Source organism: Lepus europaeus, chromosome 10, assembly GCF_033115175.1.
Source record: "Lepus europaeus isolate LE1 chromosome 10, mLepTim1.pri, whole genome shotgun sequence".
Classification (NCBI taxonomy): domain Eukaryota; kingdom Metazoa; phylum Chordata; class Mammalia; order Lagomorpha; family Leporidae; genus Lepus; species Lepus europaeus.
Genome location: NC_084836.1, coordinates 95,130,104 through 95,143,964, shown reverse-complemented (window position 1 = coordinate 95,143,964; position 13,861 = coordinate 95,130,104). Strand labels below are relative to the sequence as shown.

The window sequence follows — 13,861 nt, the reverse complement described above, 5'->3', positions numbered from 1 at the left end:
ACGAATAAGTCAACTATACCTTTCTCCTCCTCTCACCGCTTGCTAGACCTCCTCTGGGTTCCCAATTCAAAGACAGAGGGCAAGGGTAGCTATCAGTATAGCCCATTTAGGCAGCCTCCCAAGGGCAGAGCAGATGGAGGCAGTGCAGAGTGGACACAGACCCAAGGGCAGGGAGAAGAATCTTCACAGTGCCCTCTGGCACCCATGGTCTGCAACCCCCACTCCACCTTGGGTCCTGGCCCCTCACAGTCTCATCCTACCTGCCTCTCACCCACAGGTCCCCATACCCCCAGTGCAGGTTTCCTCCCCGGGCACTCTGCCAGTGTGCACTCTGCTGGTCAACACACCATGACCTGTGCACCTCTTTTCAATTTTCTGTGCTTATTCCCTTTCCTAGGAGTGCCCTTCCCTCCTTCTAGGCGTTTCTCCAAATGCTGCGTGTGCACACAAATACCGTTGTTCTCTGCGGCCTTCTTTACAGCACACACAAGCTGTGGCCTTGCTGTTTCTTGGTGGCACTGCTTTCCCTGTGGACGAGAGCACCCACTCTGTGGGCATGCATCATGGTCATCCCTGCATTCCATCCTGGTGCCTCCCAGGTCACTGAAATGAAAACGAGTGCTCAAAAACTGGGTTGCATTGGAATGACTGATGGAAAGGTAGGACAAATGTCATTTTCCTGGTGAAAGATGGTGTTGTTGTGAATAGCAGATTCAGCACAGTTAATTCTATCGTGTGTTGTGTGTAACCAGGTCACTCCCTGACACCCACCCTCCCTACACACAACCAGATTTGGTTGCTATCATGTCCTCTGGCTGCACCTTGTTTGCCAGTTATTAGAATTTATCTGTGTGATTTTTTTTTTTAAGATTTTTTTAAACTTATTTATTTGAGATGTAGAGTTACAGATAGAAAGATCTTCCTTCTGTTGTTTCACTTCCCAAATAGCCACAATGGCCAGAGCTGTGCCAATCCGAAGCCAGGAGCCAGGTGCTTTTTCCCCGTCTCCCATGCAGGTGCAGGGGCCCAAGCACTTGGGCCATCTTCCACTGCCTTCCCGGGCCACAGTAGAGAGCTGGACTGGAAGAGGAGCAGCTGGGCCTAGAACCAGCATCCATATGGGATGCTGGCACCACAGGTGGAGGATTAACCTACTACGCCATGGCGCCAGCCTCCTGTGTGATTGTTTATTCTGTGTTTTATTTCCTCTTCCAGATCTTTAGCTCCATGAGGGCAGGGGCCATGTTTGTGTTGCTTATCATAGAATCTCTAGACCTGAGAACAGAATGTTATGTAATAGGTTTTTCCTAAATGTGTTAATTTTGTTTCTTGTTTCTCTTTCCCACCAGTGCTTATTTGTAGTTTCTTAATTTGGGGTTCCAAGTAAAATGTATTTCATTGTAATCTGGATCATTTCAAGCTTATTTAGTAATTTTGAAGATGTATAACAGGCACTATCAGCTCTTATAATTGAAAATTGGCTTTGTTTTATATTATTTTTACCATTGTGATAGCCTAACCAAATTTAATTATTGATGAATGACTTCAGGGAGCTGTTTTTAAAGGTCACAGATGATGTTTAATAACCTGAAGAAAAGATTACTTTTTGGAAACAGGAAGTAGCAGCACAGCATACTACCTTCATTTATTTAAGCCCCATTGTAAATAAATCATCTTTTCACCTGAGGTTTAATATTCTGGAAGAAAAATGTTCTGGAAAGGAAATTAAACTTGTGGTTTGAGATAACAGAGTTCTTGTGAACCTTATATACTGGAGATATTAGGAAAAGATACTGATAAAAAAATAAAAGCAAAAAGCAATTAGTTTGGAGGGACTGAGTATGTTTGTCAAAAGTGAAAACCTAAAAGTTGGAGCAGATGGTCTTCATAAACTTAGGGAAGATTAACTCTGGAGCCTTGTAACAGGTTTTTACTGACGCATCTGTTAGAAACTAATTGCCTCTTGTCTGCCTGATAACTTAGGCTTCAGTTTGGGAGTTTTGTAATAGAAGCAATTAAAAGCTCATACTGTCCCTTTTTTCTATTAATTTACCAGTGAGTGGTTGGGGTTACATGGGTAATTTGATTTATTTTGAAGTTAATTGTAAGTAATTATAAGTAGCGTTTTACTAAGCAGCTTGTCCTTTGCTTTTAGCTACAATATAATTTCTTATTGCCTTCTTAACAGTCTTTTCTTTAGCAAATAAAACAAGACTAGGCAATATCTGTGAAGGTAATATGTTTTTAAAAAGATTTATTTATGTATTTGAAAGGCAGAGTGACAGAGAGAGGGGTAGAGACAGAAAGAGAGCAAGATCTTCTGTCTGCCAGTTCACTCCCCAAATGCCCAAAACAGCCAGAGCTAATCCAGGCCGAAGCTAGGAGCCTGGAACTCCCTCTGGGTCTCTCACTTGGGCAGCAGGAATCCAAGTACTTGGACCATCATTTACTGCTTTTCCTGGTGCATTAGCAGGAAACCGGATAGGAAGTGGAGAAACCAGGACTTGAACTGGCATTGCAATGTGGAATATAGGCCTCCTAATTGATGGCTTAACCTGCTGTGCCACAACACCTGCCTGAAGATAATGTTTTTAAAGTAGATGAAAATAGAATGCTTTTGGTGCCTGGCACCATGGTGCACTAGGTTAATCCTCTGCCTGCAGCGCTGGCATCCTATATGGGTGCCAGGTTCTAGTCCCAATTGCTCCTCTTCCAGTCCAGCTCTTTGCTGTGGCCCAGAAGGCAGTGGAGGATGGCCCAAGTGCTTGGGCACCTGCACCCACATGGGAGACCAGGAAGAAGCACCTGGCTCCTGGCTTCAGATCAGCATAGCTCTGGCTGTGGCGGCCATTTGGGGGTGAACCAACAGAAGGAAGACCTATCTCTCTGTCTCTCTCTCTCACTATCTGTAACTCTACCTGTCAAATAAATAAATAAAAATCTTAAAAAAAAAAAAAAAAAGAAAGAAAATAGAATGCTTGGTGACTCTTAATTTTTGGTGATGGAAGATCAGATTTGGCCCAGGCCTGATATAGATTGCCGTCGTTAGAGCTCAGAGCAGGCAAAAGCAGAACTGGAATCTTAATTCTCACATAAGCCTTTACATCTCTTTGCATCTGTTATATCCCCAAGAGCTGCACATAATATACCCTGCAGCCCAGTTCCCACCACCTGGGGCAGGAAGGAAGGGGCACAGGAGGGCTTCTGGGTTCTGGTGCTGTTGTTTCTTGATCTGAGTGTGTTCAGTTTGTGAAGATTAAAAGAATGTGGGCTTTAGCTACCTTTATATATGCATGTTGTAGCTTAATAAAAAGTGTAAAGAACATGAGTTTAAAGATGTGGCATTGCAATAACCATGTGCCTCATGCTGACTTTGGAGAAAAATCTGCCACAGCAGGCAGAGGTCATTCATTTAAAGTGACCCTGACAGAAGGTTAAAGATCATGCAAATACTGCAGCATCTTTTTGTTTTTGTGTTTATTTTTAAAGATTTATTCACACCCCCTCCACACACACACACACAAGATGGCTACAATAGCCAGGGTTGGGCCAGGCTGAAGCCAGGAGCCAAAAGCTTCATCCAGGTCTCCCATGTTGGTAACAGGGTTCCAAGCACTTGAGTCATCCTCCGTTGCTTTTCCCAAGCCATTAGCAGGGAGCCAGATCAGAAGTGGAGCAGCTAGGACACAAACCAGCACCCATATGGAATGCCGGCACCGCAGGTGGTAGCTTTGCCTATTCTGCCACAATGCCGGCCCCCAAGTACTGCAGTATCTTTTATTATCTACCAAAAGAAACTGTGGAGACACATCAGCTTAGCCATAGTCTGTGAAGACCCATGAAAGCATATCCAAATCCCCACCTCCTTTGGACGTCAACTTAGGTTTTGTGGTTCAGTGAAGTCTGTGGCATCTCCAGGTTTCACTCTGTAAGCTTTGATTGTAGCCATTGTCAAAGAACATAGCTTAGCAGTTAATAGAACTCTAGGTGTCTTATTTTTTGATTCTTTTTTTAAAAAAAAATTATTTGAAAGGCATATTGAGAGAGAGAGAAAGAAAGAGAGAGAGAGAGAGAGAGAGAGAGGGAAAGAGAGAGAGAGAGAGAGAGGTCTTCCATGTGCTGGTTCACTCCCCAAATGGCTGCAAAAGCTAGGGCTGGGTCAGGCAGAAGCCAGGAGCCCAGAGTTTCTTCTGGGTCTCCCATGTAGGTGCAGGGGCCCAAGCATTTGGGCCGTCTCCCACTACGTTCCTAGGAGCATTAGCAGGGAGCTGAATCAGAAGTGGAGAAGCCTGGACTTGAACCAGTGCTTATATGGGATGCTGTCACTGCAGATGGTGGCTTAACCCACTGTGCGACAGCACTGACCCCTGATTCTTTATTGACTGCGAGCTTGCTGAAGCCAACAGAACTACCTTTCATTTCTCCATCCAGGGCCAGGCTCTTGGTGGGTATTTAATAGAAAGTTGCAAGAGATCAACTGTTGCCCTGAAAGAAGTGGGAAGAGGAGGGTAGGTCCTGCTGGAGGCAGGAGCAGGCCTTTGCTTTTAAGCAGCAGTGCTGTTGTGGCTTCCTTTTAGTTGTCTCAATTTGATTTCTCTAATCCCTTTGACCTTTCCCTTTCCCTCTCTCAAAATGTGCTTATTTGCTTGTTCACTGAGGATTAGGAAATAAGATAAAGGACACAGAAGAAAAAGATAAACACCGTAATCCTTCCGTGCAGTGGGAAGCCCTTTTACTGTATTTTGTTATATTTCTCCTTCTTTTGCTTTTCTGTAATGCCATTGCTTTCGTGCTGCCTCCTCTCTCCCGCCTCCCACACTTTGTTTTCCTTTCTTAGGAGCGGTGGAAGTGAGTTCAACAGAGAAACCTCTACATTGTTAAAGGCCACATTGAGTACAGTGGAAACTGTGTGTTGCTGCCTCAGTTTCCTTTACTCTGTACCTGAATATGAAACTTGGTTAAGACCTGGGCTTTTGTGTGTCGCCAGAAAAGAGTGTAACATGATGTGTAAATCAAGCTCCTCTTCACCGCTTGTCTGTGCTTTTTGAGATTAGCCTGGACAGTGTACACATTATACACTAAATCACTAACGAAGGCTTAGAATTCTTCCAGGATAGAACCATGCTGCTTCCTAATACTGTTACAGGGATTCGGAGTCGGTTCTTTGTCTCACAGTGTTGAAGAATTACAATGCAGACAATCAAGGGGGGTGGTGAGCAAAGCCAGTGGAAGTAGATTTTATTGAGAAACAGAGACTCCTGCTTGCCAGGTGGGGTCCCCGTGGGAGGGCTCCATCAAGGTCTGGGTACTGGGAGCTCACCTAGGGAGTGTATATCGGTTAATCAGTTCTACATAGTTTTGATGTGCCAGGCGTCTGCTTAGTTTTTTCTGTCTCTTGTGTAGCGGTCTTGGTTCCTGACCAGTTAGCAAATGTCCACCTCTTGGGAGATGTGACAGTTGAGAAATATTGTTGACCTGACCAATTGAGGTAGGTTATACCTACCTGATCAATTGCTAAGCATTGAGACAGGCTGCTCTGTGCTGTGTTCTGTATGACGTCAGAGCCTAGTTTCTCATATGGCTACTGTGGGTGTGGGACCCATGTGTTCCCTAACTGTCAATCTTTTCACTTTCTTGGGGCAGTGTCTTTTGTCTAATCAGCTGATGGCAGGTTTCCTACAAACACCTGGCTCCTTATTCCCACAGGGTTCTTCCTAACCACCTATTAGACCTTCTGACTCCTCACAATACGGTCATCCTAATCTTATCCTGAAAACAGAGCCAATTCCCACTTCCTTAAGACTTGTAAAATCTCATGAGTCCTGGTTCTGTGCCCTAGAATTGTAGCAGATTTGCTTCTCCAGGTACAGAGTTTCTGGGCAGTTGTCCAGTTCTGTGCTAGTCTTCACGTTTCTGGAACCATGAGGTAACTAGCCAGTGCTGCATGGCTGACGCGGCCTCCCTGCCATGACCAGGAGCCCCTGGCCCATCAGGCTCTTGGGTGCACACAACACAGTATTTGTACCCCTGTTCTTTCCTCCTAAAAATAGACTCCCAAAGCAGTCCCGAAATAGACTGTCCTGCCTCTGCTTCTGGGCTTTCTGTAGATGCTTTTCTCCCTGGACTCCTGTGAGCTCTGTCTCTGGTTTCTCTTTAGACTCCCGGATTGTTTAAATGACTCTCCGTACAATGAGATTATTCACCGATGGGAAGAAAAATCATCCCTGGAACACTGACAGACCGTGTTTCTTATGACCTCTGAAGTCCCTTAATGGGCACATTGTTTTGTTTGTTCTGTTCTGGTTGAGGACAATATGACATCTGCAAAATCTCTAAACCCTGTTTAACTGTTGCTGTAAATTATTGTCTGTTCTGAACAGAGTCCAACTAAGTGAATACCCTGTTGTGTGTGATACACACACACACACACAGAATAGTTGTGTAGAAAAGAGAGATGAGATAGTTAGGATTTACATCTTCATCACTTCCATTTTCTCCAATGCTTAGCCTATGTCAGTTACCTAAAGTGGCCCTATAATCCCCTTGGAACTCTGTTCCTCTAAGACGCTCCTGATGTCCTTGGCATTAGGGAGACAAAACTTTCAGTGATGTTTGCATTTGATTCCCTTTGATTTTTGTGAGCTTGGAATACACGTAACTGCATGAAGCTGAGTTTGTAGATGTGATGCTTGTGTTCTGCTGAGTGTCAATTTGGGGGTAGGTAGATCAGGAACTACCATTCACATCTGAGCCTTCTCTTGGAGGCCAGTGGGCAGGAGGAATGTTCGTGGTAGGGTCTCCCTGAGTCTGCAGAGTGCTTCTCCTATCCTGTGAGTCTTCTTCAGATACAACTCTTCATGTTTAAGGTTTTTAGGATAGAAAAATTAGCCGTGTAGAACTTTGATGCAGAGGAAGAACTAAGAAGGGAATCATCTGTATAGTAAGGCAGGTAAAAAATTGTTCTAAACTTACCCAGCTGGGCTGCATTCTGATTTGAGTAATTCTTTGAATAAAATAGCTTTTTTTTTTTTTTTTGGTAATTAAAAGTACTCTATTGTCAGTGTGAAAAAAAAGACTACAGAGTGTAGACAGATGACAAGAGTGATCAGAATGATAATGAGAACAGCAGTGAGTGTTTCTCAAGTTCTAACAGCACTTCACCTGCATCACTGCCCCCATCCTCTTCCAGTTCTGCAGGCCAGGGACTGTCGTGAAAAAGGTATATGGTTAGAAGACTTGTCCATGTTTTCAACCTTGTGTCTTAGTCTGTTCGGGTAAGCCACCTTAGACTTGAAGTCCAAGATCAAGGGGTCAGCAGATTTTGTGTCTGTTTAGGGCTCACTTCCTGGTTCCTGGGTATCTTCCAGCTGTGTCCTCTTGTGGTGGAAGGGGCCCTGGGACTCTCTGAGGTCTCCTTCATAAGTGCGTTAATCTCATTCATCAGGGCTCCTCCTTCAGGACCTATTAACCCATAAAGGCCCTGCCTCCTACCACAGTCACCTTGAGGTTTAGGATTTTTTTTTTTTTTTTTTTTTTTTTTTTGACAGGCAGAGTGGATAGTGAGAGAGACAGAGAGAAAGGTCTTCCTTTTTGCCATTGGTTCACCCTCCAATGGCCGCTGCAGCCGGCGCATCTTGCTGATCCGAAGCCAGGAGCTTCTCCTGGTCTCCCATGCAGGTGCAGGGCCCAAGCACTTGGGCCATCCTCCACTGCACTCCCGGGCCACAGCAGAGAGCTGGCCTGGAAGAGGGGCAACCGGGATAGAATCCGGCGCCCCAACCGAGACTAGAACCCGGTGTGCCGGCACCGTAAGGCAGAGGATTAGCCTGTTGAGCCACGGCGCCTGCCAAGGTTTAGGATTTCAACCTAGGAACTTGTAGGAGACACAAGCATTCAGGCCATAATACCCTGCTTTCTAAAACTTATTAGAAAAATCAAGTCATCAAGTTTCTTTTTAAAAAATATTTTTTAAATTTATTTGAAAGGCAGAGAAACAGAATAAAAATCTCCCATCCAGTAGTTCACTCCCCAAATATTTGCAATAGCCGGGGCTGGGCCAGGCCAAAATCAGGATACTGAAGTTCCATCCAGGTCTCACATACAGGTGGTAAGGCCCCCATTACTTGCGTCATCTGCCTCCTAATGGTGTGCCTGAGTGGGAAGCTGGGATTGGGAGAAGAGCCAGAACTCTGAAATGTGATACAGATGTCCCAAGCCTGGTCTTAACTGCTGAACCAAATGCCTGCCCTAAGTCTCCCTTTTAAAGATTTATTTGAGTAGAATGACAGAGAGAAAGAATGAAAAAGAGAGATCTTCCATCTGCTGGTTCACTCCCCAGATGGCTGCAACAGTTGGGGCGCGGCTAAGCCAAAGCTAGGAACCTGGAACTCCATCTAGGTCTCCCACATGAATGGCAGGAGCCCAAGCACTTGAGCCATCTTCTGCTGCTTTCCTTGGTGCATTAGCAGAGCACTGGATTGGAAGCAGAGCAGTCAGGACTCGAACCAGTGCTGTATTAAGGGAAGCTGGCATTGCAAGCAGAGGCTTAACCCACTGTGCCACAAAACCAGCCCCCATCAGCCTCCTTTTATTCATTTTTCTTTTTATTTATTTGACAGGTAGAGTTATAGACAGTGAGAGAGAGAGACAGAGAGAAAAGTCTTCCTTCCGTTGGTTCACTCCCCAAATGGCCGCTATGGCTGGAGCTACGCCTATCCGAAGCCAGGAGCCAGGAGCTTCCTCCTGGCCTCCCATGCGGGTGCAGGGGCCCAAGCACTTGGGCCATCCTCCACTGCCTTCCCGGGCCACAATAGAGAGCTGGACTGGAAGAGGAACAGCCAGGACTAGAACTGGTGCCCATATGGGATGCCGGCGCCATAAGCGAAGGATTAACCAAGTGAGCCATGGCACCGGCCCCCTCCTTTTATTCTTGACCACCTGCTAGCATTTCTGAAGACACAGGTTACATTCTGCAGATACTGGGAAGTGACAGAGGTTCAGCTGGGGGCTGTTGCCTCCCTCTCTCCACTAGCTTTCCATATCCTTCCTGCTAATTCTGTCGTGTTGATTTGGGATTGTTCTTTAGCAGTAAGAACCAGGGCAGTACACTAATTCATTCTGGCTTGCTATAAACCATTCCCTTTAGCGCATTGTGCCAGAACACTCCAGCTAGGACAGGGTCCTTGCCTCTAAGAAGTCTCAGTTGGATGAAGGAACTGACACCCACAGACCTCCCGCAGGAAGTAAGAGCTACGGGGTGCTGCAGAACTGTGCTAACAGCTGGTCAGACCTACCTGGGGAATTGGAGGGGTATAGTCATGGGGTCCCTATGGAGCAGTGGAGCCCTCCAGGTGGAGAGAACAGGGAAGGGGAATGTCGGGGCTGTGTTTGGCAGCATGCGAGTGTCAGGGCTTTTGCCAGAGACTGGTGAGGAGCACAGATGGCATTTAAAGTAAACTCTGAGTCACTCTGCAAATCACAGAAATTCAAGGAGAAGGATCTGGAAACCCTCCAGCAAGTTATATGACCTTCTGGTCTCTCAATAACCAGTTTGTGTCCAGCTAATACATGGATGTTCTCTGCGAAGTTGTGTCACATAGGAAAGGTTGCAGAATAATTTTTAAATGACGAAAACAGGTCTCATGCCTTAGCTGGTATACCACAGGGCGCACTTTTCATTCTGTGAAGCAGCTTGGTCCTAGCAAGTTGCCCCTGTGTTGTGCATTTTCCTTTCATGCCCCAACTACCAAAATCACTGACTAAAGATGAAATTAAATTTCCAAAGCAGGGCCAGGAGATACTCATTTTCTGAATGTGACAGTGCTTGAGATGGAAGCTATGGGTTTTTTGTTTTTGTTTTTTGTTGTTGTTGTTGTTTTCTTTTTTGTTTGTTTTTTGGTCTCATTCTCTCTTTTTTTCCTTTCTAATTTTAATTATTTATTTTCATGTTGTTTGAAAGGCTGAGAGACAAAGGCAGGGACAGAAATCTCCCATCTGCTGGTTAACTCTCCAAATGCCTGCAAGAGCCAGAGCTAGGCTGAGCCCAAGCCAGCAGACCAGAACCCCATCCAGATCTCTCATGCGTGTGGCAGTGACCCAAGCACTTGAGCCATCACTAGCTGCCTCCCAGGCTGCACATTAGCAGGAACCTGGATGGGAAGTGGAGCAGCCAGAACTGGAGCCAAGCACTCTGGGGCTGTGTACATCCTAATCAGCATGACTTAACTGCTGTGCTGAACACCTGCTGCGTGGTTTTGTCTAATTCTTGTTGCCTTGACAGTGGTTTGTTTGGATTTGTTTTTTTTTTTAAGCCTTTGATTTTCCTTGACAAGATGAGTTGCTTCCTTTGGTTTAGCTGAGACAGGTGTGCACAGACTTCTACTTCTTCAGAGTGATTCTAGTGTAGGTGTTGAGGGGGTAGGGATTTTTTTAAAAATTTTTCAGCATCTCCAGAAGGTTGAACAGGGCAAGCAGTTTCACATAATTGTTAGCCTGCTTGATTAACCAAAGGAAAATCTATAGTCATTTTCTGTGCCTGGTGTAAAATATTATAAAAGTAGTTTGGCTACTTATTTGTTTGAAAGACAGAGTTACACAGAGAGGGATAATTTTCCATCTGCTGGTTCACTCCCCAGATGGCTGCATGACCAGGGCTGGGCCAGGCTGAAGCTAGGAGCCAGGAGCTTTCCCCCAGATCTCCCATATGGGTGGCAGGGGCACAAGCACTTGGTCCATCTTCCACTGCTTCCCCAGGCACAGTAGCAAGCAGCTGGATCAGAAGCTGGGACTTGAACCGGCACTCAGATGGGATATCGGCATTCCAGGTGGTGCCTTAACCCACTGCGCCATAATACTGGCCCCTCATAAAATTCTGTATTATGTATCTTGTTAATGCCTGGCAAGGTCTGTGTGACAGTGGCTTCCATCTTTCAGCAGTGTGCATTCTTCCTCCTGGTTTCCCCTTGCTCCAATAGCCCTGGCCATGGTGGCCTCTGGCTGCTCCCATCACTGAGCTTTGCCATTTCCGCTGTCTGGAGCCTGCCTGCCCCACATAGTGCTTCTGCCAACCCCACTTCCTCTTGCATTCAGGTCTCTGGTTAAATGCCCCTCCTCAAAGAGGACTTTCTGGACCTTCCTATCATCATCATCATCATCATCATCATCATCATCTTTTGTCTATTTGATGGGCAGAGTGACACACAGAGAGAAATAATCAGAAAGGGATCAATCTTCTGTCTGTTGATTCACTCCCCAAATGTTCACAACAACCAGGGAAGCCAGATCTCCCATGTGGTTGGTAGGGGCCCAGTTACTTGGACTGTCATCTGCTGCCCACTAGGTGTATTAGAAAGAAGCTTGATGAGAACCAGAGATGGGACTCAATCCCAAGGCACTGTGCTATGGGATGCGGGCATCCCAGTAGGCAGGTTAACGTGCTGCAACCACAATGCCTGTCTAAAACAGTGTTCTCACCCGTCACTCTCTGGCCAGTCAGGAGGAGAGAGGATCCATATCTGGCAAAGCAGTTTGTGCATCCTATATATAGATCCCCAGTCCATAGTCCTTTCCCAGGTAGAAGCTTCTAATTAGCATTTTAATGCCTCACTCATAAATATGAACTCACAGCCAAAGATTACCAGCTGTTTAAGGAGATTCTCTATTACAAAATATAGAGACCAAGACTAATAAGAAATGAACAACTTGCAAGATGGGGCAGGACAAATCTGCAAAACAAAAACAAAAGGGTTAAAAGAAAAAAAAAAAAAACAGAAAAAGGGGCAAAGGAAGTCATCATTGAAATAATACAAGATACTTGGTCAGCCAGCTGTGGCACAGGCTTGGAGGGTAGTCAGGTGGATGGTAGCAAGAGGATAGATGGTTCCTGGGGAAGTTCCCAGAAGGCTAAGGATGAAGCATCATCCCTGCAGTTGGCTGTGTGGGAAATTGTACTAAGAGCTGTGGAGGGTGTGGGCAGAGATAGTTACAAAGCAAAGCAAGCAAATGCAAAAAAGAAATATCTTCTTACCATGGAAGCAGTAATATTGTGCAATAAAGGAAAGACATTCTTAGTCCATTCAATAATGATCAACACTTACATAATAATATAAACTCTGAACATGGCTTTTATAAGAACATTGACCTAACTGTATTTAGAAATTGGGGCAGGCGAAGCCTTTGTGTATGTGTACATATAGGAGTGTGTGTGCATGTGTCAACCTGAGAGCTGGGTTCTTGACTTCTGTATAGTTTATCACCATACAGTGTCTAAAATTGATGCATTGTCATAGATAAGCTTATTAATTAGACACAAAGATTCTAAAACCGGAGCTGGCATAGTGGCGTAACGGGTTAAGCCGCTACCTGTGATGCCAGCATCCCATATGGGTGTCAGTTTGAATCCCAGCTGCTCCACTTCTGATCCAGCTCCCTGCTAATACACCTGGGAAAGGAGTGGAATATGGCCCAAGTGCTTGGGCCTCTGCACCCATGTGAGAGACCCAGAAGAAGCTTCAGGCTCCTGACTTTGGCCTGGCCCAGTCCTGGCTGTTGCGGCCATTTGTGGAGTGAATCAGCGGATGGAAGATCTCTCTCTATATATCTCTCATTCTCTCTGTAACTCTGCCTTTCAAATAAATAAAATAAATCTTTAGGGGAAAAAAAAGACTTTAAAAACAGAAGGAATAGAAAGGTGAAAGGGTAGATTGTGGGAAATGGAAAGGAAGATGAAGTTGGCGCCGTAGCTCACTAGGCTAATCCTCTGCCTGCGGCGCCGGCACACCGGGTTCTAGTCCCGGTTGGGGCGCCGGATTCTATCCTGGTTGCCCCTCTTCCAGGCCAGCTCTCTGCTATGGCCCAGAAAGGCAGTGGAGGATGGCCCAAGTCCTTGGGCCCTGCACCCGCATGGGAGACCAGGAGAAGCACCTGGCTCCTGGCTTCGGATCAGTGTGGTGCGCGGTAGCGTGCTGGCTGGAGCTGAACCAACAGCAAAGGAAGACCTTTCTCTCTGTCTCTCTCTCTCACTGTCCACTCTGCCTGTTAAAAAAAAAAAAAACACACACACACAAGGAAGATGAAGAGGGTAAGAAACTTGTTTTTCATTGTGAGACTTCTAGGCTCATCTGACTTTTAAAAGGTAATCACATGTATTGCATTGATTACAATAAAAATTAGTTATGAATTCAAAATAAGTTTTAAGCAGCCCTTCTTGTGAGCCCTTGATGTACATTTGGTTGATATGACATTTTGTCCAGCAGGTGGTTGGCAGGCCCATTTGTTTAACCAAATTCATTTTCACTTGCACGTAGAGCAATTAACTCAGACTCACCTTGTTGGAAGTCATTTGAAGACATTTTTCATTTCCTTCTACAACATGGAGACAGATTGGACTGTGGCTTGTGGTTGTTGAGGACGTAGGCTTATTAAAAGTGAAGTAGATGCATGCGATATTAAATTGAGCTTTTTAAATTACTTTAGATTTAATGACGTAACTTTGCCATGTATTTAATCTTCAGCAAATATTTACCCTGCCTAACCTGGCAGATTTGCACTTTCTAACTTGTCATGTCAAATGAAGCATTTTCTCTTTCCCTTTCCCTCAGAAAGATCTCTGTTCAAAATTATAATCTTTTTAAAAATAGCTGACACATTCTCCCTTGTGGAAAACATTCAAAATTTCCATTCTATGATTCAAAACTGATCTTTCTCACTTCTTGGAGCTTTAGTCTACACTTAGAGTTTTTTTTTTTTATACAGTTGAATGTTTTTATTCCACTAGCTGGGTCACAGAGAAAAGCAGAGATGGACTTATTAGTGGTTGGAGACAGAGAGATGATGGATAGATAAGACAGACAGACAGGAAGAC

The 13,861-nt window shown here is 45.1% G+C and overlaps 1 protein-coding gene across 5 annotated transcripts in view; it reads left to right on the top strand.

The window, feature by feature from the left end:
• SHLD1 (shieldin complex subunit 1) overlaps positions 1-13,861 on the top strand; it is a 121,309-nt gene that overhangs the window by 80,746 nt on the left and 26,702 nt on the right. The gene's annotated exons all lie outside the window — the stretch shown is intronic.